The 23606-nt window shown below is 49.1% G+C and overlaps 2 protein-coding genes across 5 annotated transcripts in view; one reads left to right on the top strand and one right to left on the bottom strand.

Moving 5' to 3' along the window:
* Positions 1–23606, top strand: part of ZNF607 (zinc finger protein 607) — a 405121-nt gene that overhangs the window by 66509 nt on the left and 315006 nt on the right. The gene's annotated exons all lie outside the window — the stretch shown is intronic.
* The window catches only part of SIPA1L3 (signal induced proliferation associated 1 like 3), a 308993-nt gene that overhangs the window by 162548 nt on the left and 122839 nt on the right, over positions 1–23606 (bottom strand). For all 4 annotated transcript variants that reach the window (XM_050768874.1, XM_050768873.1, XM_050768876.1 and 1 more), the window contains exon 2: positions 21897–21964. The gene's annotated coding sequence lies outside the window, so the exon portion shown is untranslated. The remainder of the gene's footprint in view (positions 1–21896; positions 21965–23606) is intronic.

The raw sequence follows: 23606 nt of genomic DNA, 5'->3' as shown, positions 1-23606 counted from the left end.
AGTGATAATAATAATTGCTAATGCTTTCAGATCACGTATATGTTAGGCACTGTTTTTTTGTTGTTATTGTTGAGACAGTCTTACTCTGTCGCCCAGACTGGAGTGCAGTGGTGCGATCTTGGCTCACTGCAACCTCTGTCTCCCGGGTTCAAGCGATTCTCCTGCCTCAGCCTCCTGAGTAGCTGGGATTACAGGCATGCACCACCATGCTGGGCTAATTTTTGCATTTTTAGTGGAGACAGGGTTTCATTATGTTGGCCAGGCTGGTCTCGAACTCATGACGTCAAGTGATTCACCTGCCTCGGTCTCCCAAAGTGTTGGGATTACCGGCGTGAGCCACCACGCCTAGCCACCACTGTCTTAAATGCTTTACATATATTATCTCATTTAATCCTCAAAATACCTTACAATATAGATACTACTATCATTTCCATTTTTAATATTTATGGAAGCTCTGAGGCTCAGAGAGGTGAACTAACTTGCTGGGTTAAATGGCAGGGTCAGGATTCAAATGCAGGCCACCGGCTCCAGAATTTGCCTTCCAGGCGTGCTGACTGGGCCTCTCTTGGAAAGGGGAGCCTGAATTAGGCTAACAGGGGCATGAAAAGGCACTCAGCCAGACTCACCATCAGAGCATTAAAACCCCGGAGACCCCACTTGACACCCGTCAGATTAGTGAAATTGGGAAGCAGGACAATAGCAAGTGGTGAGACGTAAACAGGGAAGCTGGACCCTCCTGTTCTCTGTGGGGAGCGTGGGTCAGAGCAGCCTCATGGAGAGCTCAAGAGTTCAAGACCAGCTTGGCCAACAGGGCAAAACCCCATCTCTACCAAAAGCACAAAAATTAGCCGGGTGTTGTGGCGGGTGCCTGTAATCCCACCCCTGGGGAGAGAGAAAGCCCATTTCGGGCTGCAATTGATTCCTGGATGTAAGCCCCATGAATTCCTAAGGCGAAGGTAGGCAGATGCTCACTGAAGCACGGTCTGAAGTGGGGTGGAGCTGGCAGCAACCTGGATGCCCAACACTAGGGGACAAGACACGTGAGGTGTGGCAGATGTACAACACGTACAACTGTTCAGCTGCCAGACGCCACACACTGGACACACATACAGTAACATGGCTAGATGGCGAACACATGCTATTTGGTGAAAACTGGAAGAAACCGAAAGAATGAGATTTGGAGCTCCAAACCATTTCCAGAAGCTCCTTATTCAAACCTCATTTATATTTTGCAAGGATGTGTGCACAGCTACAGACACACCACAAACATTTCAGACTGGGGGAAGGAATGAAAGGACATATAGAGGATGATGATGGAAAGAGTAACAAAAACCCTCCCAGTGACAAGGGAGGCGACACCCATTTTTTTCTTCCCACCAGCAGACAAGTAGTCTTTGGCAGCCAGACTCCACTTGCCATCGTCCCCACCCCCCGGTTTTTTTTTTTTTTTTTTTTTTTTTTTTTTGAGATGGAGTCTTGCTCTGTCGCCCAGGCTGGAGTGCAGTGGTGCAATCTCAGCTCACTGCAACCTCCACCTCCCGGGTTCAAGCGATTCTCCTGCCTCAGTCTCCCAAAAGCTGGGACTACAGGCGCACACCACCACGCCCGGCTAATTTTTGTATTTTTAGTAGAGACGTGGTTTCACCATGTTGGCCAGGATGGTCTCGATCTCTCAGCCTCGTGATCTGCGTGCTCAGCCTCCAAAAGTGCTGAGATTACAGGCGTGAGCCACCATGCCCAGCTTGCCCCCATTTTTGGGTTTTAACTGAGGGTGGATGACGCAGGAGGCAGAAACTGGACATAAGTCATTAAACTTCTTCAAAAGAAAACCACACTTCTTTGTTCTCAAATGCCACAAAATCTGTTGGGCGTGACACGATTTGTTAACTTAGGGAGGGGACTTGGTCAGGGACCGAGCTTGGTGGGCATTTGGTTGTCTACTCAATTTCCGCTGCTGCTTTTTTCAGCTCCTACACAAGTGATCAGGATGTGGCATTCCTCCAGGAACCCGACTGGCTTGGTTGAGGGGCATGTGACCTCAGCTGGACCAGCTGTAGACTGAGGGGAACCACTTATAACCATCAGTGGGGGGTGTTCTCTCTCTCCTGATGCCTATGGACAAGGGCAAGTGGCCCTGATTAGCACTGGAAGCCATTCTGGAACCAAGAGGCATACACAGAGGCCTTCGGAGGCTGAGAACCTGAGTCCCTGACAGACATGCTTGAGCTCCTGATCCTATGCGCCTGGTGCCATCCATCCCTGGGCTTCTAGAACACATCACTTGTCTTAACCATTGGCCAGATGGTGCCAGGGTTGTTACTTGCAACTAAAAAGCATCCTGACTGAGAAGCACAAAGTAGCCTGCTATCTTTTGATTGTTAAACAAGAGAACATCTCTGTAGGAGGGAAATGGGGCATTAGAGGCATGAACAGGAAGGGCCAATTCATCCCAGCGTATGGGAAATGTTCACCCAAACTGCATGTCCCCTGCCCACCCCGAGGCACATGCACGATTCTCTGTGCACGAGAGCTCAGGGAACGCTCCGTGGTGGGTCACTGCTTCCCTCACATCCTTTACCACAGTGGAGCTGCTGCCAGTTTCCCGTGTTAGATTTCTCCTGATGACGGCAGGGGGTTAATCCCCAGCTGACTGGAGTTGAGGATGAGAGACAGGACCAGAAAGCCCGGCCTGGCACTCCTGCAGCTGCTCTGTTCCCGAATCAAAGGTCGAACTTCAGGATCTGGACTGCCGCTGGGGTCTCTAAAATGACACATGGTCTGAGGCCCCTCACGAGGAGACCTGGCATCAAGGGAAAGGCACCAGTGTGGCAGGGGTGGGCAAAGGAGTGTGCACTCTGGGGTCAGCCCGGCCCGGGTTCAATCATCTCTCTACCCACAGATCGCCTGTGACTGCCTCTACTATAAAGTGAGTGGCAGGAGGGATCAAGGATGAAGGAGGGAAAAATAACACAAACCTACCCAGTGAGACATCGTATCACTGGCCATCTCGGTTCATTCATTCAATAAACATTTATTGAGCAGCTCTTTTGGGCCAGGTCCCATTCTAGATGCTGGGGATACGGCAATGCACAAGACAGAATTTCTATGGTCAAACAGGAGCTCCCAGGCTATACTATAGGGTATAGACAGGCAATACCCAAGTCCACAAATCCACTGTGATACGTGCCATGAAGAAAATAAACCAGGTGATATGATAGAGGAATGTGTAGGAGTGTGTGTGTGCGCGTGCGTGCGTGCATGCATGTGTGTGTGTGTTGGGGCGGGGGGAAGCAGGCTGGCAGGAAGTATAGCAGAGTGATTATGAAGCCAGATGCTCCGGGTTCGAATCCTGATTGTGCCATTTCCTGCCTGTGTGGCTCGGGCAAACAACCCGACTTACCCGTGCCTCAGTTTCCTCATGAGTAAAACTGGATAGTGCCTGCCTCACAGGGTTTTTGGGAGGACTAAGTGGGTCAATATCCATAATACACTGAGCAGTGGGGACCACACCTGGCTGGGGAGCCCATCCATTGAAGGATCTCTGGAAGAGCTGCTCAGCCACCCAGGTGGTGCTGCTAGGCAGCCACAGCTACAAGCCATGTGGGTTTTCTAAGACACGACACCCCCAAGTGCTCTCAAAGAGAGCCCCCCTCCTGCAGGGTCAGAGCCACCTTGCTCTGAGCAGGCAGCCGCAGGTACAGCAGAAGGGACAGCAAAGCCCTCTACTTACCCAGCAACTGACAGACGCCACTCAGGCACAGGAGATACGGGGTTGCGGGCTCAGAGGAGCTGCTTGGGGGACCTGGGCCCCTCCACACCCCGAAAATCCAGCCCCGTCCCCAGGCTGTGGGCGAGATGGCAGATTCATGTGGGCTCTTGCTGGGGGGCTGCGGCACAGGGCCTCCCAAAACTCTCAGCCCATGAAGGAGTCATTTCCTGTGCCATGCCCGGGAGACACAGGTGATCTGGAAACTCCCCTCCCCGGCTGCCCTGTCTCTTTCCAGGGCAGGGCCCAGAAGAGGGAACCGAGAGAAGCACGTTGCTTGGCATGAGGTCATAGACTCCACCACCACCCCATGGCCGCCGACCCACAAGGCACCCTGAAGCTTTGTGCTGTCATCTGGCCACTCAAAAGAAGTAGGGAAATGAGGGGGGACAGGCTGCTGGCAGCTCCAGGCCTGAGAGGAAATGAGGCCATCTTTGCCGGAAGCAGGTGGGGGTCCCTTCTGAGAGGAAGGGCCTGGAGGCCCGGAGGAGGAGGCGGGGCTGCTGTGACCTGTTTCTCGGGCCTCCCAGCAGCCTGGGATGGACCAGCAAGCTGCTTCTTTCCTAGGGGCTGATGAGTTGAGAACCAGGGCACCTTCTCCTCTATAGAAAGCTCCTTTCAACCCCGCTGACTGAGTGACCAGATGACAGCACAAAGCTTCAAGGAGCCACAGTGGTGGGGGTGGCTCTGGAGTCTCTGACCTGACCCTGGAGCGGTACAAACTGTCCTGGGGGAGGAAGGGCGTCAGGACATCAAGCCTTGAAAGTGCACACAGAAGTTTAAAAAGAATTAAATGAAGTTGTTATCACTTCTCCCCTGAAAACCCTTCTGTGGCTCCCAGGGCCTCTGGGAAGAAAGCTCAAATCTCTTACCGTGGCTCACCAGACCAGCTGACCCAAGTTTTCCTCCCTGCACTCTGCTCCTCCAACACACCCAGCTCCTCCCCACCCAAGGACCTGCGCACAGACTATTCTCCCAGCCCAAACGCCCCAGCCTCCAGCCCACCCTAGGCAAATTCCTGTTCATCCTCCCAGTCTAGCCTCACAGGTCGCTTCTTCAGAAAAGCTCCCTCTGCCACTCCCACGCCCATCCCAGCCTGGAATAAGACCCCCACCCTCCTGCCTGTTATTCTCTCTCAAGGCCCTCTGCACTTTTTCTTTCTTTTTTTTTGAGACAAGGTCTCCTCGCTCTGTCACCCAGGCTGAAGTGCAGTGGCGTGATCATGGCTCACTGCAGCCTCGACCCCCTGGGCTCAAGCGATCCTCCCATCTTAGCCGCCCGAGTGGCTGTGTACTTTTTCTTTATAGTTTCATTGCCACAGTTAAATTATGTGGCTCTTTGATTATTTGATATCTTTTTTTTTTTTTTTTTGAGACGGAGTCTCACTCTGTCACCCAGGCTGGAGTACGGTGGCGTGATCTTGGCTCACTGCAAGCTCCGCCTCCCAGGTTCAAGTGATTCTGGTGCCTCAGCCTCCTGAGTAGCTGGGATTACAGGCACTGGCCACCACACTGGCTAATTTTTGTATTTTTTGTAGAGATGGGGTTTCACCATGTTGGCCAGGCTGGTCTCGAACTCCTGATCTCAAGTGATCTGCCAACCTTGGCTTCCCAAAATGCTGTGGTTACAGGCATGAGCCACCACGCCCGGCCTGATTATTTTATATCTATCTCCTCCACTAGATGGTGAGGGCCATGAAGCCAGAATAATGGTAATGTAGGATTTTACTTGTAACAACAGCTCAACTCCATCAAACACTGATGATGTTTTACAGCATTATCTCATTGATTCCCAACAACAGCTCCATGAGTCAATACTATTATTATTCTCATTCTCTAGATGGGGATGCCACGTCAGTCCTGTCGGTGGCACCAGGCACTCAGTAAATGGTCTGGGGGGGCACCCAGATGTCTGGGTTACGTTTCCGATTCTCCTTCCCCATCATCTGGGAACAGGAGCCCAGGTCCACGGAACACACTTCTGTCATACTCCACAGTGGCGACCCCCAATTCCAAGGGCTCCTCCGGGTTCTAATCTCCCCCCAGTCCATGAAGACATTAATTTAACACATTTTTATTGTGCAACTATTGTGTGTCGGGCGTGCCCTGAACAGAGAGAAAGCAACAAACAACACGTGTAGTCACACCTCTACAGGCCTCAACAAAGCCCCATCTCTCTAGAACCTGCTCCTGCCAGCCTTTTTTGTGCCTCCCATCACTGGACACAGCAATCACCTCGGGCCCTCGTCGCCCTCCTGCCTCATGGCAGGAGTCCATACTCTCTGGGTCTCCTCCCTCCTCACTGGCGCTTCCTCCCCAAGCCTCCTTTGCTGATTCCTCGCCATCTCTCTGCACAGCTTCGCTCCTCCCCATCCACACGGCTCTCCCGGTGATTTCAACACCTCTGTGCTGGGGACCCCTACTTTTCCTTCTCCCACCTGGACCTCTCTCAACTTCAGGTGTGCGTATCCAACCGTCTCCTTGCTGTCTCACGCAGCTGTCCGACAGGCACCTGGCACTGAATAGACTCACAGCGGCATTTCTGATTCTTCACAAGGCCTTTTGCCGCTCCCTGCAAACCCCCACCCTGGAGTCCCTCAATGCAACATCTTCACTCCTCACCTGGTATCCAGGCCCAAACCTCAGGGTCATCCTAGCCCCCTCTGTTTCTCTCACCCCCACATCCAGGCCATCAGTACTCACTGTCAGCTCCACCTTCAAGATATAAATGGGCTCGCCCCTCCCTCACAACCCCACAGGCAGGACCATGGACCACAGCAGGAGCTTCTGCCCCAATTTCCTGGCTCCGGCTCCTGCTGCCACACACAGCCAGAGGGCTTCTATTAATCTATGGGTCAGATCATGTCCTTCCTCTGCTCAGAACCCTCCCTCTATCCATTTAAGGAAAAGGCCCCAGTCCCTAGCAGGCCTCCTGTGGAACTCTCTGACCTCAGCTCCTCTGTGCCCTCTTTTTATCATAGTTACTGAGGCAGGTGTGTCACGGCATCTCACTGTGATTATCATTTGCTTTTCCATGACGATGATTAGGGATGGTGAGGTATGCACTTTACATAGTAATAGTAGCAACAGTAAATGGTTAACACTGACACAGCATTTACTATGTGCCAGGTGCTATGCTAAGTGCTTTCTTTATATATACGGTGGAATGATCCCTTCCTAAACCTCTTGGGCCTGATGTGTTTCGGAATTCTGAATAATTCAGACTTTAGAAAGGCAACCCTAGAAGGTTCTGAGCGAGCAGTGGTAGTCTCTCACATCGATATTTCTGCAGTGATAACAAGACATCAGCTTGGATGATATTCCACCTGGGACTGTGGATCTGTTTTTTTTTCTTTCTTTCTCTCTCTTTTTCTTTTTTTCTTTCTCTCTCTTTCCATCTATCTACATATTTATTTATTTTGAGATGAAGTCTCGTTCTGTCGCCAGGCTGGAGTGCAGTGGTGTGATCTCAGCTCACTGCAACCTCCGCCTCCCGGATTCTCCTGCCTCAGCCTCCCCAGTAGCTGGGATTACAGGTATGTACCTCACTTGAGGTCAGGAGGTCAGGAACTCCTGACCTCAAGTGATCCGCCCACCTCGGCCTCCCAAACTGCTGGGATTACAGGTGTGAGCCACCGTGCCTGGCCCATGGATCTGTTTTAAATCCTTGAATGCCCACAACCACATTATGACGTAGGCAGCATTATCTCCTCTGTTTTACAGATGGAGAAACTGAGGCACAGGAAGGTAAGTGCTTTGGCCATGGTCATAGAGGTAGAAAGGGAGGGCTGGGATTCCAATACATTCCAAAGGCCATCTTTACTACTGGCTTTCAGGGCAGCTGACAGGAAATAAATCAATGTCGAATGAATGAATGAATGAGTGAGGTCAAGCTGGGGATGTGAGAGAACTAGTTACAGCTCCTGCAGGAAGGTCAAACACTAATGAGCTAGTTATTTGTCAGTGGTTAACTTCATTTATTTTGGATACAAGATGTAACCAAAGATAAAGCAAGATATACCCAAAATATTATCCTTAAAAAAAGTAGCTATATTTCAGGGTCTTTCACCTTATTTTATTTTGGAACAAGTGCTCTTTGGGAAAGACATATTAGCTTTCAAAAACTTAAATGATGCTAGTTTGGAAAATAATAGAAAGGGAGGCATATATTATAGGAGACTTGGTAAGTATTCCCAACGGCTTGATCCCACAATTCCAAGTGTGATAAGTCTCTGTAAACATGCTCTTTAAGCAATCCTAAAATTTATATGTAGCCACAAAAAAACCCCAACTAGCCAAAGCAACACTGAGAAATAAAAAGTTGAAGGCATCACACTTCCTGATTTAAAATTATATTACAAAGCTATAGTAATCAAAAAAGTATGGTGCTGACATAAAAACAGAAGAGAATAGAGAGCCCAGAAATAAATCCAAACATAAGTGGTCAATAAGAATGAAACTGAGCCCTTCAAAGAATGAAATTTTATAACATACACAAAAATAAACTCCAAGTGGATAAAAGACCTAAATGTAAGATTTGAAACCATAAAACTCCCAGAAAAGAACATGGGGGAAAGCTCCTCAACACTGGCTTTGGCAATTATTTTTTGAACATCACACCAAAAGCTCAGGCTACAAAAGCAAAAATAAATAAACAGGACTACATCCAACTAAAAAGCTTCTGCACAGCAAAGGAAGCAATTAACAAAATGAAAAGTCAACCTATGGACTAGGAAACAATATTTGCAAACCACATATCTGACAAAGGGTTAATATCCAAAATTTATGAAGAACTCTTACAACTCAATATCAGAAAAAAATAACCAAGTAAGAAATTAGCAAAGTGCCAGGTGTGGCGGCTCACACCTGTAATCCCAGCACTTTGGGAGGCTGAGACAGGAGGATCACTTGAGACTAGAGTTTGAGACCAGCCTGGGCAACATAGTGAGACCTGTCTCTATAAAAAATTTAAAACTTAGCTGGGTGTGGTGGCTTGTGCCTGTGGTCCCAGCTACTTTGGAGGCTGAGGCAGGTGGATCACTTGAGGTTAGGAGTTTGAGACCAGCCTGGCCAACACAGCAAAACTCGGTCTCTACTAAAAACAAACAAACAAAAAACACAAAAATTAGCTGGGGCCTGGTGTGGTGGCTCACGTCTGTAATCTCAGCACTTTGGGAGGCTGAGGTTGGGTGGATCACGAGGTCAAGAGTTCAAGATCAGCCTGGCCGACATGGTGAAACCATGTCTCTACTAAAAATACAAAAATTAGCCAGGCATGGTAGCACACGCCTGTAATCCCAGCTACTCAGGAGGCTGAGGCAGGAGAATTGCTTGAAGCCAGGAGGCAGAGGTTGCAGTGAGGTGAGGTCGCGCCATTGCACTCCAGCCTGGGTGACAGAGCGAGACTCCATCTCAAAAATAAATAAATAAATAAATAAATTAATTAATTAATTAAAATAAAAATTAGCTCGGCATGTTGGCGGGTGCCTGTAATCCCAGCTACTGAGGAGGCTGAGGCAGAATTGCTTGAACTTTGGAGACAGAGGTTGCAGTGAGCTGAAATCGAGGCACTGCACTCTAGCCTGGGTGACAGAGTGAGCCTCCATCTCAAAAAAAAAAAAAAAAAAAAAAAAAGGAATAATAATAATAAAATAAATAAAGATTCCTTTGAAAAGCAAGATAGGAGGGCCGGGCGCGGTGGCTCAAGCCTGTAATCCCAGCACTTTGGGAGGCCGAGACGGGTGGATCATGAAGTCAGGAGATCGAGACCATCCTGGCTAACATGGTGAAACCCCATCTCTACTAAAAAATACAAAAAACTAGCCGGGCGAGGTGGCGGGCGTCTGTAGTCCCAGCTACTCGGGAGGCTGAGGCAGGAGAATGGCGTAAACCCGGGAGGCGGAGCTTGCAGTGAGCTGAGATCCGGCCACTGCACTCCAGTCTGGGCGACAGAGCAAGACTCCGTCTCAAAAAAGAAAAAAGAAAAAAAGAAAAGCAAGATAGGGACAAATAATTTTAAGCCATGTTTAACCAATTTAAACAAAATACTTCAGGTGAAAGTCTTGAATGGGGCATTTAAACTAGAATTTCGAATTTTTTATAAAAAGGATGTGTAATATAGCACTGAAAACTGTCTTAAAGCAAAGTGCCACTGTGGGGGAAGAAAGTACATGGAGAAATTTTCCTAAGTTGTCATTTCTTATTCACACTGGAATGATGAGTCTGATTGACTCACAAACAGGCGATTATATAACCACTTTTATATGTTCACGTTTACTCAGCCACTTACCCATATTCAGTAACTATCCTTAAACATCTGAGTTGGTTTTTTTAAACAAACCTAACAGTGAGTGGCTGTAGAGATCACCAATTCCTAAAAGAGGTGTTTAAAAAAAAAAAAACAAAAAACTGTCTAATGGTAGAGGAATGGCTTCTTGAGTGCTGGGATACAGTTTCCAGTGGCAATATACACAAATTCGAGGGGTGCCACATCACAAATGCTTCAGGTAGACGTGGAGACAGTGTACTCTGGAAATATGTGTAGATGACTCAAAAAGTGACTCTTGTAATAAGGATGCCTGGGAAAAGTATGACTAACGCTGTTTTATGACATGTGAGAGGATATACGGAACATTTTGAGTCCAATTTTCTCTTTCTCCTTTGAGACAGGGTCTCCCTCTGCTGCCCAGGCTGCAGTGCAGTGTTACAGTTATGATTCACTGCAGACTCCAACTCCTGGGCTCAAGTGATCCTCCCACCTCAGCCTCCCGAGTAGCTGGGACCACAGGCATGCACCACCACACTTGGCTATTTTTTTTCTTTGTAGAGATGGGGTCTTGCTATGTTGCCCTGGCTGGTCTCGAACTCCTGGCCTCAAGTCATCCTCCCTCCTATGCCTCCCAAAGGGACAGGACTACAGGCGTGAGCCACTGCACCTTGCTGAATTCAACATTTTTGATATCTGGATTCCAAACATGTCACAAAATTAATCAATTAGAAAATACAGAAAGGCAGCTGATTACGTTGTCCAAATCCCTAACATTTCAGGTAGGCCCCCAAACTTTTTTTTTTTTTAAGATGGAGTCTTGCTCTGTCACCCAGGCTGGAGTAGATTGGCGCGATCTTGGCTCACTGCAATCTCCGCCTCCCAGGTTCAAGTGATTCTCCTTCCTCGGCCTCCGGAGTAGCTGGGATTACAGGCATGTACCACCACGCCAGGCTAATTTTTGTAGTTTTAGTAGAGACGGGGTTTCACCATGTTGGCCAGGCTGGTCTCGAAGTCCTGGCCTCGGGTGATCCACCCGCATCGGCTTCCCAAAGTGCTGGGATTACAGGCATGAGCCACTACGCCCTCCCCACCAACCGCAAACTTTTTTTCATCTCTTTGGAAAGCTATTGAACCACTTTGTTCTGGGGCACATATGGTATTTTTTAGGTACAAGCATTGAAAAAAATCTGGAAGACACACACCAGCTCGTAAAAGATTATCTTGGGGCATTATGGGTCCTTTGATTTCTTTTTTTAAACAACAAACAAGTATTACTTTGATAATCAGAAACGCAAGCTGGGCGAGGTGGCTCACGCCTGTAATCCTAGCACTTCGAGAGGCCCAGGCAGGTGGATTGTCTGAGTTCAGGAGTTCAATACCACCCTGGGCAACATGGTGAAACCTCGTCTCTACTAAAATACAAAAACTTAGCAGGCGTGGTGGTGCACGCCTGTGGTCCCAGCTACTCGGGAGGCTGAGGCATGAGAATTGCGGTGGCTCAAGCTTGTAATCCCAGCACTTTGGGAGGCCGAGGCGGGCGGATCACAAGGTCAGGAGATGGAGACCACGGTGAAACCCCGCCTCTACTAAAAATACAAAAAAATTAGCTGGGCGCGGTGGCGGGCGCCTGTAGTCTCAGCTACTCAGGAGGCTGAGGCAGGAGAATGGCGAGAACGGGGGAGGCGGAGCTTGCAGTGAGCTGAGATCGCGCCACTGCACTCCAGCCTGGGCGGCAGAGTGAGACTCCGTCTCAAAAAAAAAAAAAAAAAAAAAAAGAGAATTGCTTGAACCTGGGAGGCGGAGGTTGCAGTGAGCCAAGATTGTGCCACTGCACTCCAGCCTGGGTGACGAAGTGAGACTGTGTCTCCAAAAAATAAAAATTAAAAAATTAAACAAATGCAAACAAGTAATACAGCTTTATAATGTCACTCAGTAATTCTAACTGAATTGGTCCAGGGTGAGACCCAGGCCTTGGGATTTCTTAAAGTTGCTAACATAATTCTAACGTACAGCAAGGATGGGAATCATTATTAAACATTTTCCAAATTATACTGTACAAGATGTTCCTAGGTGTCTTTCAAAAACAAAAGTGTTCCACAGTCAAAGAAGCGCGTTTCTTTCCTGTAGGATTTCTCAGACTCTGTAACATGCACATGACTTTTTTTTTCTTTCTTTCTTTCTTTTTTTGAGATGGAGTATTGCTGTCGCCCAGGCTACCGTGCAGTGACATGACTTGGCTTACTGCAACCTCTGCCTCCTGAGTTCAAGCAATTCTCCCTGCCTCAGCCTCCTGAGCAGCTGGGATTATAGGCGCCCACCACCACGCCTGGCTAATTTTTGTATTTTTAGTAGAGATGGGGTTTCACCATGTTGGCCAGGCTAGTCTCGAACTCCTGACAGGTGATCTGCCCGCCTCGGCCTCCAAAAGTGCTGGGATTGCAGGTGTGAGCCACCGCGTTGGGCCTGCACATGACTTTTACATGAGGACGATACAGTACACAGTGGACATCTGTGTGTGTGTCTGCTCTGTGCTCCTTTCCAGCAGCCATGCCTTTAGCAAGCCCTAAACTGTACCCAGAACCTGCCCCCTCCTCTCCCTCCACACTCCTTACCCTGGTCCCATCCTCCGGCATCTCCCACCTAGACTAGAGCAACAGCCTCCTCCTTACTCTCACACTGGCTTCTAGAATTCACTGTCACCAAGGCACGCTAGTGGCAGATCTTTGGGACATGCAGAGTTTGAAAAATCTCCCACTACCTGCCCCGATACTGCCCAGGGCATCCCCACCTGCCATCCTCTGACCATAGAAGGGGCCTGCTTTAAGATGAAGGCACCGTGACGGACAGTCCTCCATGCTATTGTCGAGCTGCTGTGTCACCAGCTCACAGGGTCCAAAGAACCCTCAGACTTGGAGGTGGGGGGCCTGACTGCTTAAGTCTGAGTCAATGGGGGTTGCCGTTACCTGGAGCCAAAAGCCTCCAATCCATACGCTCTTTATCATTTTACTCTATTTACTAGTCAGCAGTTTTTTACACCAGGTAAAAATTATCCTATGTATCTGCCTGGTTCATTGTCTGTGTCCCCCGCCTCGAATGCCGGCTCTGAGAACAGGGATATTTGTCGTCTTGTTCGCTGCTGGAACACCCGCTGCCAAAGAGTGGGAACTCAGCATTTGTTAAGAGAATGACTGAGCTCATTTGATTCTTTCAACAGCTCCAAAAGGCAGGTGTTCCAAGTCCCAGCCTCCTCCTCACCGCCAGCCAGACCCGGCACCATCTGCCCCCACCTACCTCTCCCAGCTCTTGACCCTGCAGTTACACAGGTCTTCTTCCAGTTCCTTCGCAGAGTCAAGCTCCTTCCCACATCCGCAGCTCCGCTGATGTGTTTCCCTCTACCAGGGACTCTCTCCCCATTCCTCGCCCCCACTGGGGGAAGGTCTACTTATCCTTCGGGCCTCCTCCCAAACGTCAGTCCTTATGACAGACATTCCCTGACCTCTCCAGACACGTCCGGGCTCTCAGATATGCTGTCACGGCCCTCTGGGCTCCTCCGCCAGAGCACTTAGTGCAGACATAATCACACAGCTGTTGCTGTAATTACTTCAATTCGGTTTCCACCACTAAACTATGAGCTCCAGGAAGGCGGGGGACACCTCTGCATTTCTAGAGCCCTGAGAAGGCCTGGCACACAGTAGGTGCTGCATAAATACCCCACCTGTCCACCGTGGCTGTGAGAGTTACTGCTCACTGAGTATCATATTTCTAGCCCCTTGCAGTTAGGCAGAACCGTGTGACAGTTCTGGGTACAGGTGGAAGTGAACATGTGGCTTCTGGGCCTCGGCATCTAAGTGCTGCTGTGCAACTCTCCGTCCCCTTCTCCTGCTGTCGTGTCTCTGCAGCCTGTGAAGCTTCAAAACGGGGATGGGCCGGGAGGGGGAGCGGGGGTGCTCCTGTCAGCCTGGGTCCCTGAGGTACAAGGTTAAGCCCTCCCACCTGACCTGCCCAGGTCACGAGTAAGAAATGGACATCTGTTGTGTCCAACCTCTAGGATTTCAGGGTTAATCTGTTACTGCAGCAGAAACTCGCCCATCAGAGGCATTCTTGTGAATGAATGAAGGCAGCTAGAAAGCAGAGACGCTGTGATCACCGACCGGAAGGTGTGGAGCAGGGAAACGGCCTCCAGCCACCCCGCATGGAACTCAGTGAAAGAACAGGAAGCGGGGAATGGGCCAAGCACTCCACAGGGAGCCGCCACTCTGGGCTCCTGACGGGGCAGATGAAACGACCCAGAGCCTCCACTGCCTTCAGACAGGGCCTGCCTGGGCAGCCCTCAGCACACACGCTCCTCAGGGATCACAGCCAAGTGTCCGTCCCTGGGGACGGGGGAGGAGGCAGTGCTGAAGCCAGCAACACCCTGGAAAACCCTCGTAGACAGAGGAAGCTGAACCAGCAAGGCTGCATGAAAAGCCTGGGCTAATTCGGGCTGACAACCTTCCCTCCGAATCACCCACTGGGGCTGTGCCCTCCTGGCTCCATCCTAGAGAATAAATCACACTGTCAGGTCTAATTTGGGGCTTGGCTGATGGGCTGAGCAGAGCATCCATGCATGCTGGCCACAGAGGTCAAGGGCAGCCTACACTCTTGAGGCCAGTGCTGAAAAGTCTGAGGAATGAACAAGAAAGGGGACCAGGAGGCCGGGAGCCATGGGTTTCCAACACACACCAAAGAAACTCCCAACTTGTTCCATGAAATTCCTGGCCCAGGCTTCCGCTGTATGAGCCCTGCTCCCAAAACACAGTCCTGCTATAGCTAGCCCTGTGCCAGCTCAGGGCGGGGGGCAGGGCGACCCCTCACATGTCTGGTGAATGAATAATCACAACAGCAGCAGCTCACGCTTATTATCTTACAGGCTGTTACTAAGCCACCTAACCTCCAACGTGCAGTATGCGCTAATGAATGCAAGATGCCACCATCCTCCACCCCCTCATTATCATCATCACCACCTCCACCACCGCCGCCACCATCATCTCATCATCATCATCTCATTATCATCTATTATGTGACTTCTTGTGCGAGGTACTGTCCTAGGTACTTGTAATTCATAATCCCATCTTAATCCTTACAACCACCTTGGGAGAAAATGGAAGCTCCCAGAATTAAGCTGCCCATTTAGGGCTAGTTAGGGGCTCAGCTATGACTAGACCCCAGGTCAGCTGGACTCTGGAAACCTGTGCTCTTGGCCACCGTGTCAACCCATTTTTGTTTCATCTCCCTGGAGAAGCTTGTCCCCAAACTCCAAGTCATCGTTAGGTGCCTCCTCAGGCTTCCCACAGCCCCATGGCTTCCCCTATTAGAACTCTTATCACTCTGGGTTGTTTACCTGCAGAACTTCCCAACATACTGTATATGGGAGTAAGTCTCGTGCCCAGCAGAGGAGCAGGAACATGGGAGATGTCCAGTCAATGATGGTTGGTTGGAAGGATGGATGGAGACCCAAGTCTGAACCTTTCATTTTACTAAGGAGGGGAACAGAAGTTCAGAAAGGAGAGCTGTCGTGAGAGTTTCACTGAAGAAAGGCAAGTGGAGAAGATGGTAGACACTGCTCCTTGATGAATCTCTATTCCACCTCCAAAGCCCAAAAGCTGCTTCCAGGAGCCCTCTTTGACCCCTAGGCTGGGTTGGGCACCTCTGCTGGGTTCCCACTCTCCTGGGCTTCCTCCATCACAGACCTGACCACTCGGGGTCTGAGGGCCTGCTCCCTCACCGGACGGGGAGCCCCATGAGGGCAGAGCCACCCAGTCGTGAGGATGGCCCAGCCACCACTGCATCCCCACTACTCTACAGGGACGGGCACAGAGGAAGCACATAACAAATGTGTGGGCAATCAACCAGCAGACCTCCAGAGAAATAACAGGCTAGAAGCCTCATCCTGGGAAGAATAACTAAAAGCACAGGTATAGTTTGTTTGGAAAAAGGGAGGCTGAGAGGGGTTCCCTCAGCCGCTTATAAGTCCCCGCACGGCTGCCAGGAATAAGACGTGCAGCGGGTGCTGCTCCCAAAGACTGGACCTGAACATGTGGGAGGTAGTTAGTTACACAGGGGCGGATGCGATTCACAAGACAGTTTTTTTTTTTTTTTTTTTGAGACGGAGTCTCGCTCTGTAGCCCAGGCTGGAGTGCAGTGGCCGGATCTCAGCTCACTGCAAGCTCCGCCTCCCGGGTTCACGCCATTCTCCAGCCTCAGCCTCCCGAGTAGCTGGGACTACAGGCGCCCGCCACCTCGCCCGGCTAGTTTTTTGTATTTCTTAGTAGAGACGGGGTTTCACCGTGTTATCCAGGATGGTCTCAATCTCCTGACCTCGTGATCCACCCGTCTCGGCCTCCCAAAGTGCTGGGATTACAGGCTTGAGCCACCGCGCCCGGCCTCACAAGACAGTTTTTTAATGATCACAACTTCCCCAAAGCAAAACATGCTGCTGGGCTCCGCCTTGCTGCAAGAATTTAAACCCAGGCCAGACAGTGAGCAGCCTGGGCCCCTCCACCCCACCCCACCCCAGACCTCTTATGAGGCAACAAAGCGTAGTGGCTAAGAACGGGGGCCCTGGACCCAGGCTGCATGCCCCCCTGCCCCAGCTCCTCTACTTGGCAGGCAGCTTCACCATTCCGTGCCTCAGTTTCCTCATTATTACCATGGGGATATCATAGCAGTGACGTCTTAGTGTAGTTGCAAGAACTGAATGAGATCATGCACGTGAGGCGCTTACGGCAGGGCTTGGCACAGAGTCAGCACCCATTAATGTTCATTATTACTGCTTTTCCTTCCCCATGGAGCCAGGCAGTACTGGCTGGCTACCCCAACAGATACACTCAATTCATTTTTTCTCTGCCTTCCTCCTCAGGAAAGGCTGAAAAGTTAAATAACATTTGCCACCTTCCTTGGAGCTAGGGGAGGCTACGCAACATGGCAGCAGCAACTATGTCCATGAGGGGAAAGGCCAAGAGAATCAAAGCGGCTCTGCCCTGACACTGCCCAGCCACCAAACTAACACTGGCAGCCAAGCACCTCCAGGTGTGCTTGTAGTGGGCAAGAAATCAGCCCTCATTCAATCAAGCTGTGGTGAGTGGGGGTTTCTGTTCCTGAAACTTGAAGACATTCCCGGCCGATGCACACGCCATGATGCAAATGGCTCAAGGCACACACCCATGGTAATTGTTAGCCAATTTCAGCTCAGGCCCACTGCTGAGAACCCCTGACCCAGAGGAAAAACAGTGGGTGGCTGAGCCATACAGTGCTTACCAAGCCCAGTCGCTGTGTTCCACCCTTTCTTTTCAGCTGTATCTGCTCCCCATCTGTACAATTATTTACACACGCACACACGTATCTCTCTTGCTCTATTGCCCGGGGCTGGAGTACAGTAGCGTGGACTCAACCTCCTGGGCGCAAGTGATCCTCCTGCCATAGCTGTCCGAGTACCTGGGACTACAGGTGCATGCCACCACGCCTGGCTACTTTGAACATTTTTTGTAGAGATGGAGTCTCACTCTGCTGCCCAGGCTGGTCTTAAACTCCTGGCCTCAAGCGATTCTCCTGCCTTGACCTCCCAAAGAGCTGGGATTATAGGGTGAGCCACTGCATCCAGCCCTGAAGTGACGTTCAAGCTTTATGTATTTTAAAAGAATCTCTATCACCACTAAAAATGAAAAATTGCTATCTCTTGCTACAAAGAAAAGGAAACTTAAAAAACAAACACAATGAAAACAAAATAGAGTCATATTCATTATCTGATGTCGCATAATTTGGGTTTAATGGACTGGCAAAAAATTCTTCACTTTCCTTTCCTATTGCGGGGAACATCAGATCTGGCAATACTCGGGGATAAGACTGGCCCCCACTGAGCAGGGCTGCCCCTCGGAGAGGGAACACATTTCCTGTTCACAGAAACTGTTCAGAAGGGAGATGATTTGACTGCAATCTCCCAGCTGGCTGTGGATGAATCAGGCCGGGGACCGCCTCACTCCCTCCTCTATTCAGGGCCTCCTCAAAGAGGCCTTCCTTGGTCACCTTGTCTAAAAATTGCCGTAAGGCCAATCTCCTTCCCTGCTTTATTCATCACTATATACTCCTATATACATCCTATATACACTATATACATCTAACTTATCCTATATTCACCTTTTCTTTTTCTTTTTTTTTTGAGACCCTGTCTCGCTCTGTCACCTAGGTTGGATTGCAGTGGCACGACCTTGGTTCACTGCCACCTCTGCCTCTGGGTTCAAGCGATCCTCCCACCTCAGCCTCCTGAGTAGCTGGGATTACAGTTGTGTGCCACCATGGCTGGCTAATTTTTTTTTTTGTATTTTTAGTAGTGACGGGGTTTCACCATATTGGCCAGGCTGGTCTCGAACTCCTGACCTCAAGTGATCAGCCCACCTCAGCCTCGTGAAGGTGAGGGGATTACAGGTGTGAGCCACTGTGCCCAGCCCTATATTCACTTTTTATCTGTTTACTGTGTTACTCTCCAGTAGGATGTCCGTTCCCTTAAGGTAAGGAGTTTGTTTTGTTCATTCCTGAATCCCTAGTGCTTCTAGTAGGTGCTCAAATGCACATTTGCTGAGTGAAGGAAAATGAATGAACAAATGAAACCTGTTCTTGTTCTTTCCAAGTTCCCTAAGGCCCTGGTTACCAGCTAGGAAAAATGCCGGTCTTCCTGCTGTGTGAGGCAATGCTTGGAATTTACTTGGGATCTGGGGCCTTTTATCACATTAAAAAGCAATGTGCTAGATTAAAACAAATATAGCCTATAGGATATAAATTAGTAACTAAATAAAGAAATAAGTAAGGCGGAAGGGACAGGTCTTCCTTACAGAAGAATTTCAATTAATAAATGTAGATGGAATGAGAGGCACACAAAAACTGCCATCAGGGAAACAGCACAGCAATAACTGCTGTAGACAAGACCTTGGCCACCAATGGATGCTAAAATTAGTGGGAGAAAGTTTGAGGAAAAACGGGATGTGGGATATTAGCATAGCCTCAAAGTTTCTCCCCAAAGGTAGCATTTTTTTGTTTTGTTTTGTTTTGTTTTTTTAAAGAGACAGGGTCTTGCTCTTGCTACCCAGGTCTTGCTACCAGGTCTTGATACCCAGGCTGAGTACAGTGGCACGATCTCAGCTCACGGCATTCTCTGCCTCCTGGGCTCAAGGGATCCTCCTGCCTCAACCTCCTGAGTAGCTGGGACTACAAGTGTGCACCACCACACCTGGCTAATTTGTTTTTATTTTATTTTTTTAGAGCTAGCTGGTTTCAAACTCCTGGCCTGGAGTGCCCCAAGATAGCTATTAATTACAAAGGGAAAAGTGTAACTTTAGTATGGAGAAATCTGACACACAGCAGCTTAACCAAGTAATCTAGGTGAACATTACCAGAAATACGATGCACCAATATCATAGACCCGCACAAAGATGCACTGAGGAGGGCATGCTGCCTGTGTGGCATCGTTCTAAATAATGAATAACCTCAATGAGGTCATGAGAAAACATCAGAAAAACCCAAGTTGAAGCACACAACAAAATAGCAGAGCAGTCCTCTTCCAAAGTGTCCAGGTCAGGAAAGGCTAGGAAAGATGGAGGAATTGTTCCAGATTGGAGGAGGTTAAGGAGACATGAAAACCAAATGCAGTGTGGGATCAAGAATAGACTCTTGGAAGAAAAAAGGACATCAGTGGAAAAACTGGTGAAATGTGATTAATGTCTGTCATTGAGTTAATCGTACTGGGCTATGTGAATTTCCTGGTTTTGATCCCTGTGTTACAGTTGTATAAGATGGTAACATAGGGGAAGCTGGATGTAGGGTAGACATGTGGACTCTGTAACCATTTTCACAACTTTTTAATAATTCTCAAATCACTTCAAAATAAAAGTAATCAAGAATTGTGCTAGGAAGCATCCTTTGACAGAAATCTGGCCTCTAGTGACTGTCCCACACACCAGCTTCAGTTACCCAGGCAAGACTGCCAGGATGAGGGAATGTGACGGAACCACTAAATGTCCAGGAGAGAGAAACTCCATCCAGAGCCACTCAGTTCCCGCAGCTTGGCTGACACAGCTACCTGCATCCAGGTTCTGAAGGCCACAATCCTCCCCTTTCCACTTCCCACACTGGTATGGTCTCTTGTTTCTTCAAGGATCAGACAATGCCCCCTCCCAACAAAGCTGGGGATCGTCCTGGAAGGCTTCACTGCAAACTGACATGCAGCTGGGGTCCCACGCCACTGCTTAACCCACCCACAGAAACAAAAGAGAATGTTCACTAGCAAACCAACCCAAAAACCTAAATATAACATATTTGAAACCTATACAGCACAGGTAAGTATTTGCCATATGTATATATTTTAAATATGTGTAAATACCCATTACCCATGCCATATACATGTGTGTATGTATTTATTTATTTTAATTTTTAGTTTTTTTTGAGACAGGGTCTCGCAGCAGCCTTGACCTCCACTGGTTCAGGTGACCCTTCCACTTTAGCCCCGGTGTAGCTGGAACTGCAAGTGTGCGCCACCACGTCCAGCTAATTTTTGTATTTTTTGTAGAGACAGGGTCTCACTAAGTTGCCCAGGCTGGTCTCGAGCGCCTGGGCTCAATCAATCCTCCAGCCCCATCCTCTCAAAGTGCTGGGGTTACAGGTGTGAGCCACCACACCTGGCTCATATTTTTAACCAACAGAGAAACCAGTACATTCACATCGTGGGGCAGTGGGGCTGCTCTGAATCTTGATCATGGTGGCAGTTTCACAACTATCTACAACTGTCTGCATTCAAAGAACTGTATACCGGCCAGGCGCTGGGGCTCACGCCTGTAATCCCAGCATTTTGGGAGGCTGAGGCAGGTGCATCACCTGAGGTCAGGAGTTCAAGACCAGCCTGGCTAACATGGTGAAACCCCACCTCTACAAAAAATACAAAAATCAGTCAGGTATAATGGCGGGTACCTGTAATCCCAGCTATTTGAGAGCCTGAGGCGGGAGAATCACTTGAACCTGGGAGGCGGAGACTGCAGTGAGCTGAGATGGCGCTACTGCACTCCAGTGTGGGTGACAGGGTGAGACTCCACCTCAAAAAAAAAACCAAAAAAAACCGAGGCTGAGGCAGGCGGATCACCTGAGGTCGGGAGTTCGAAACCAGCCTGACCAACATGGAGAAACCCCATCTCTACTAAAAATACAAAATGAGCCAGGCATTGTGGCACATGTCTGTAGTCCTAGCTACTCGGGAGGCTGAGGCAGAAGAATCGCTTGAACTCAGGAGGCGGAGGTTGCAGTGAGCCAAGATCGCACCGTTGCAATCCAGCCTGGGCAACAAAAGCGAAACTCCATCTCAAAACAAAACAAAACAAAACAAAACAAAGAACTGTACACCAAAGAGAGAGTTTTACTCTATATAAGGTTTAAAAATTGAATGAAAAAGTAAAGAAAAAAATAAAAGTATATGAAATGTATGATACACTGAGGTATGCTCATGAGCAAAGATCTTCAAAACATACTATTATTGGGGATGGTGGAAGCAAGCCAAGAAGCACCACATAGCATGGTTCCTTTTTCTTATACAGTGAACCAAAATAAGTGTGTATATGTGCACGTAGGAAAGTTTGTGTACAGGAAAAGGTCTGGCAGGGCACCCAGCCAGTGACTGACAGTAATTACCTCTGGGATAGATGTTAGGCTTGCGAGTGATGGGAAGAACAGTGAAGCAAACTTTCATTTTTCCCTTGATACTTTTTTTTTGTAATTAAAAAAATAATAAAGATGCTTATGTGTATGAGCTGTAAAGTTCTAAGCAAACCAGCAGCCACACCGTACTCACCGTTAGTACCTTCTAGACACTAGAACTCTTGGATGGTCCCAGGAGAGCCGACGTCAGAGACTGTGCATCTACATGGAGGAAAAAGAAGAGGTTAGGTCTCTGGCCAACTTAAGCCTTCCTGCTGCAATACCCAGCTGTCAATCACATACTCACTCTTTCAACAAGTATTTACTGAACATGGTTGAGTGTAATCCCAGCACTCTGGGAGGCCGAGGCGGGTGGATCACTTGAGGCCAGGAGTTCAAGACCAGCCTGGCCAACGTGGCAAAACCCTATCTCTACTAAAAATACAAAAAATTAGCCGGGCATGGCAGTGGACACCTGTCATCCCAGGTACTTGGGAGGCTGAGGCAGGAGAATCACTTGAACCTGGGAGAGGAAGGTTACAGTAAGCCGAGACTGTGCCACTGCACTCCAGCCTGGGTGACTGTGCCACTGCACTCCAGCCTTGCTCCAGCAAGACTCTGTCTCAAAAAAAAAAAAAGAAAGAAAAAAGAAAAAAAAGTATTTACTGAACACCTGCTACGTGCCAGGCACCAGGAATACAATCAGGGTTCTCCAAGACAAAGTGGCTGTCCTCAGGGAGCAGACAGTCTAGTAGGGGAGGAGGACAGTAACAAATACATAACACAAAGTCAGGGAGTGGAGCCTTGATGAAACCTAGCGGGGCGACGCCATAGTGATGAGACTGCGACCTTACACGGAGAGCTCGGAGAAGGCCTCCTGGACGAGGGGACAGAGATGTGAATACATGAGACCACAGACCGTGTGACTACCTGGGAAAGAGCCTTCCAGAGGCGGGAGCAGATGTGGAGCATCTCAGGAGCAGCCAGGAGGCCCGTGGAGCTGGCACGGGGTGCATGAGGGGTGAGCAGTGGCGGAGGGGACAGATGGAGGACTATTCTAAGGACATTTCCTCAGACAACTGTGAGCAGAGGAATGACAGAGAAATCGCACTTGTCCTGGTTTGGAACTTTATATTATGAGTTTATGCCTTTGAATATGTAGTATGCTTGTTTATATTTAAGTGAATATTCCATGGATGAACGAATGTCTCCAGGCGGAGAAGGCACTGTCTGTATTGTTCAGCATCACATTCTGGGCACCGGCAGAGGCTGGGCACTAAGTCAGGAGATGAGATCTGAGAGGGCCTAGAGCTGTCCTACATGTAATGGCCATTCACTAATAACAATCCCTCCCAATGTGCCGGCTCTGTGCTAGCAGACATGCGCTGACTCATTTCACTCTCCCCATCATCCAAGAAGATCCTATTATTACTTCCAAGTTACAAATGAGGAAACTGAGGCACAGAATTCATAAGAGATCCACTAGCGAGGTTGCCCAGTCAGTCAAAAGTATACTAAGCCAGGCACAGTGGTACCTGCCTATAGTCCCAGCTACTCAAGAGGCTGAGATAGGAGGATTATTTGAGCTCAGAAGTTCAAGACCAGCCTGGGCAATATAGCAAAACCCTGTTTCTCTCTTTAAAAAAAAAAAAAAAAAGTGTACTATATACAGCCAGGATGTGAACCCAGCAACCTGGTCCCAGAGCCTGTTTCTGACCACCTGGCTAGACCACACTGTCACGATGGTCAATGAAGGCAGGGCCAACTGTAGGCTGGCAACACCTCCCTGCCCCACTTCCCCAATACCATAATGTCCAAATGCTACCCAAATATCCACGCCAACCTCAAAGGCAGGTCAGCTCCT

Source organism: Macaca thibetana, chromosome 19, assembly GCF_024542745.1.
Source record: "Macaca thibetana thibetana isolate TM-01 chromosome 19, ASM2454274v1, whole genome shotgun sequence".
Taxonomy (NCBI): domain Eukaryota; kingdom Metazoa; phylum Chordata; class Mammalia; order Primates; family Cercopithecidae; genus Macaca; species Macaca thibetana.
Note: the sequence above shows the minus strand (reverse complement) of the source record. Positions and strands in the feature narration are given on the sequence as shown.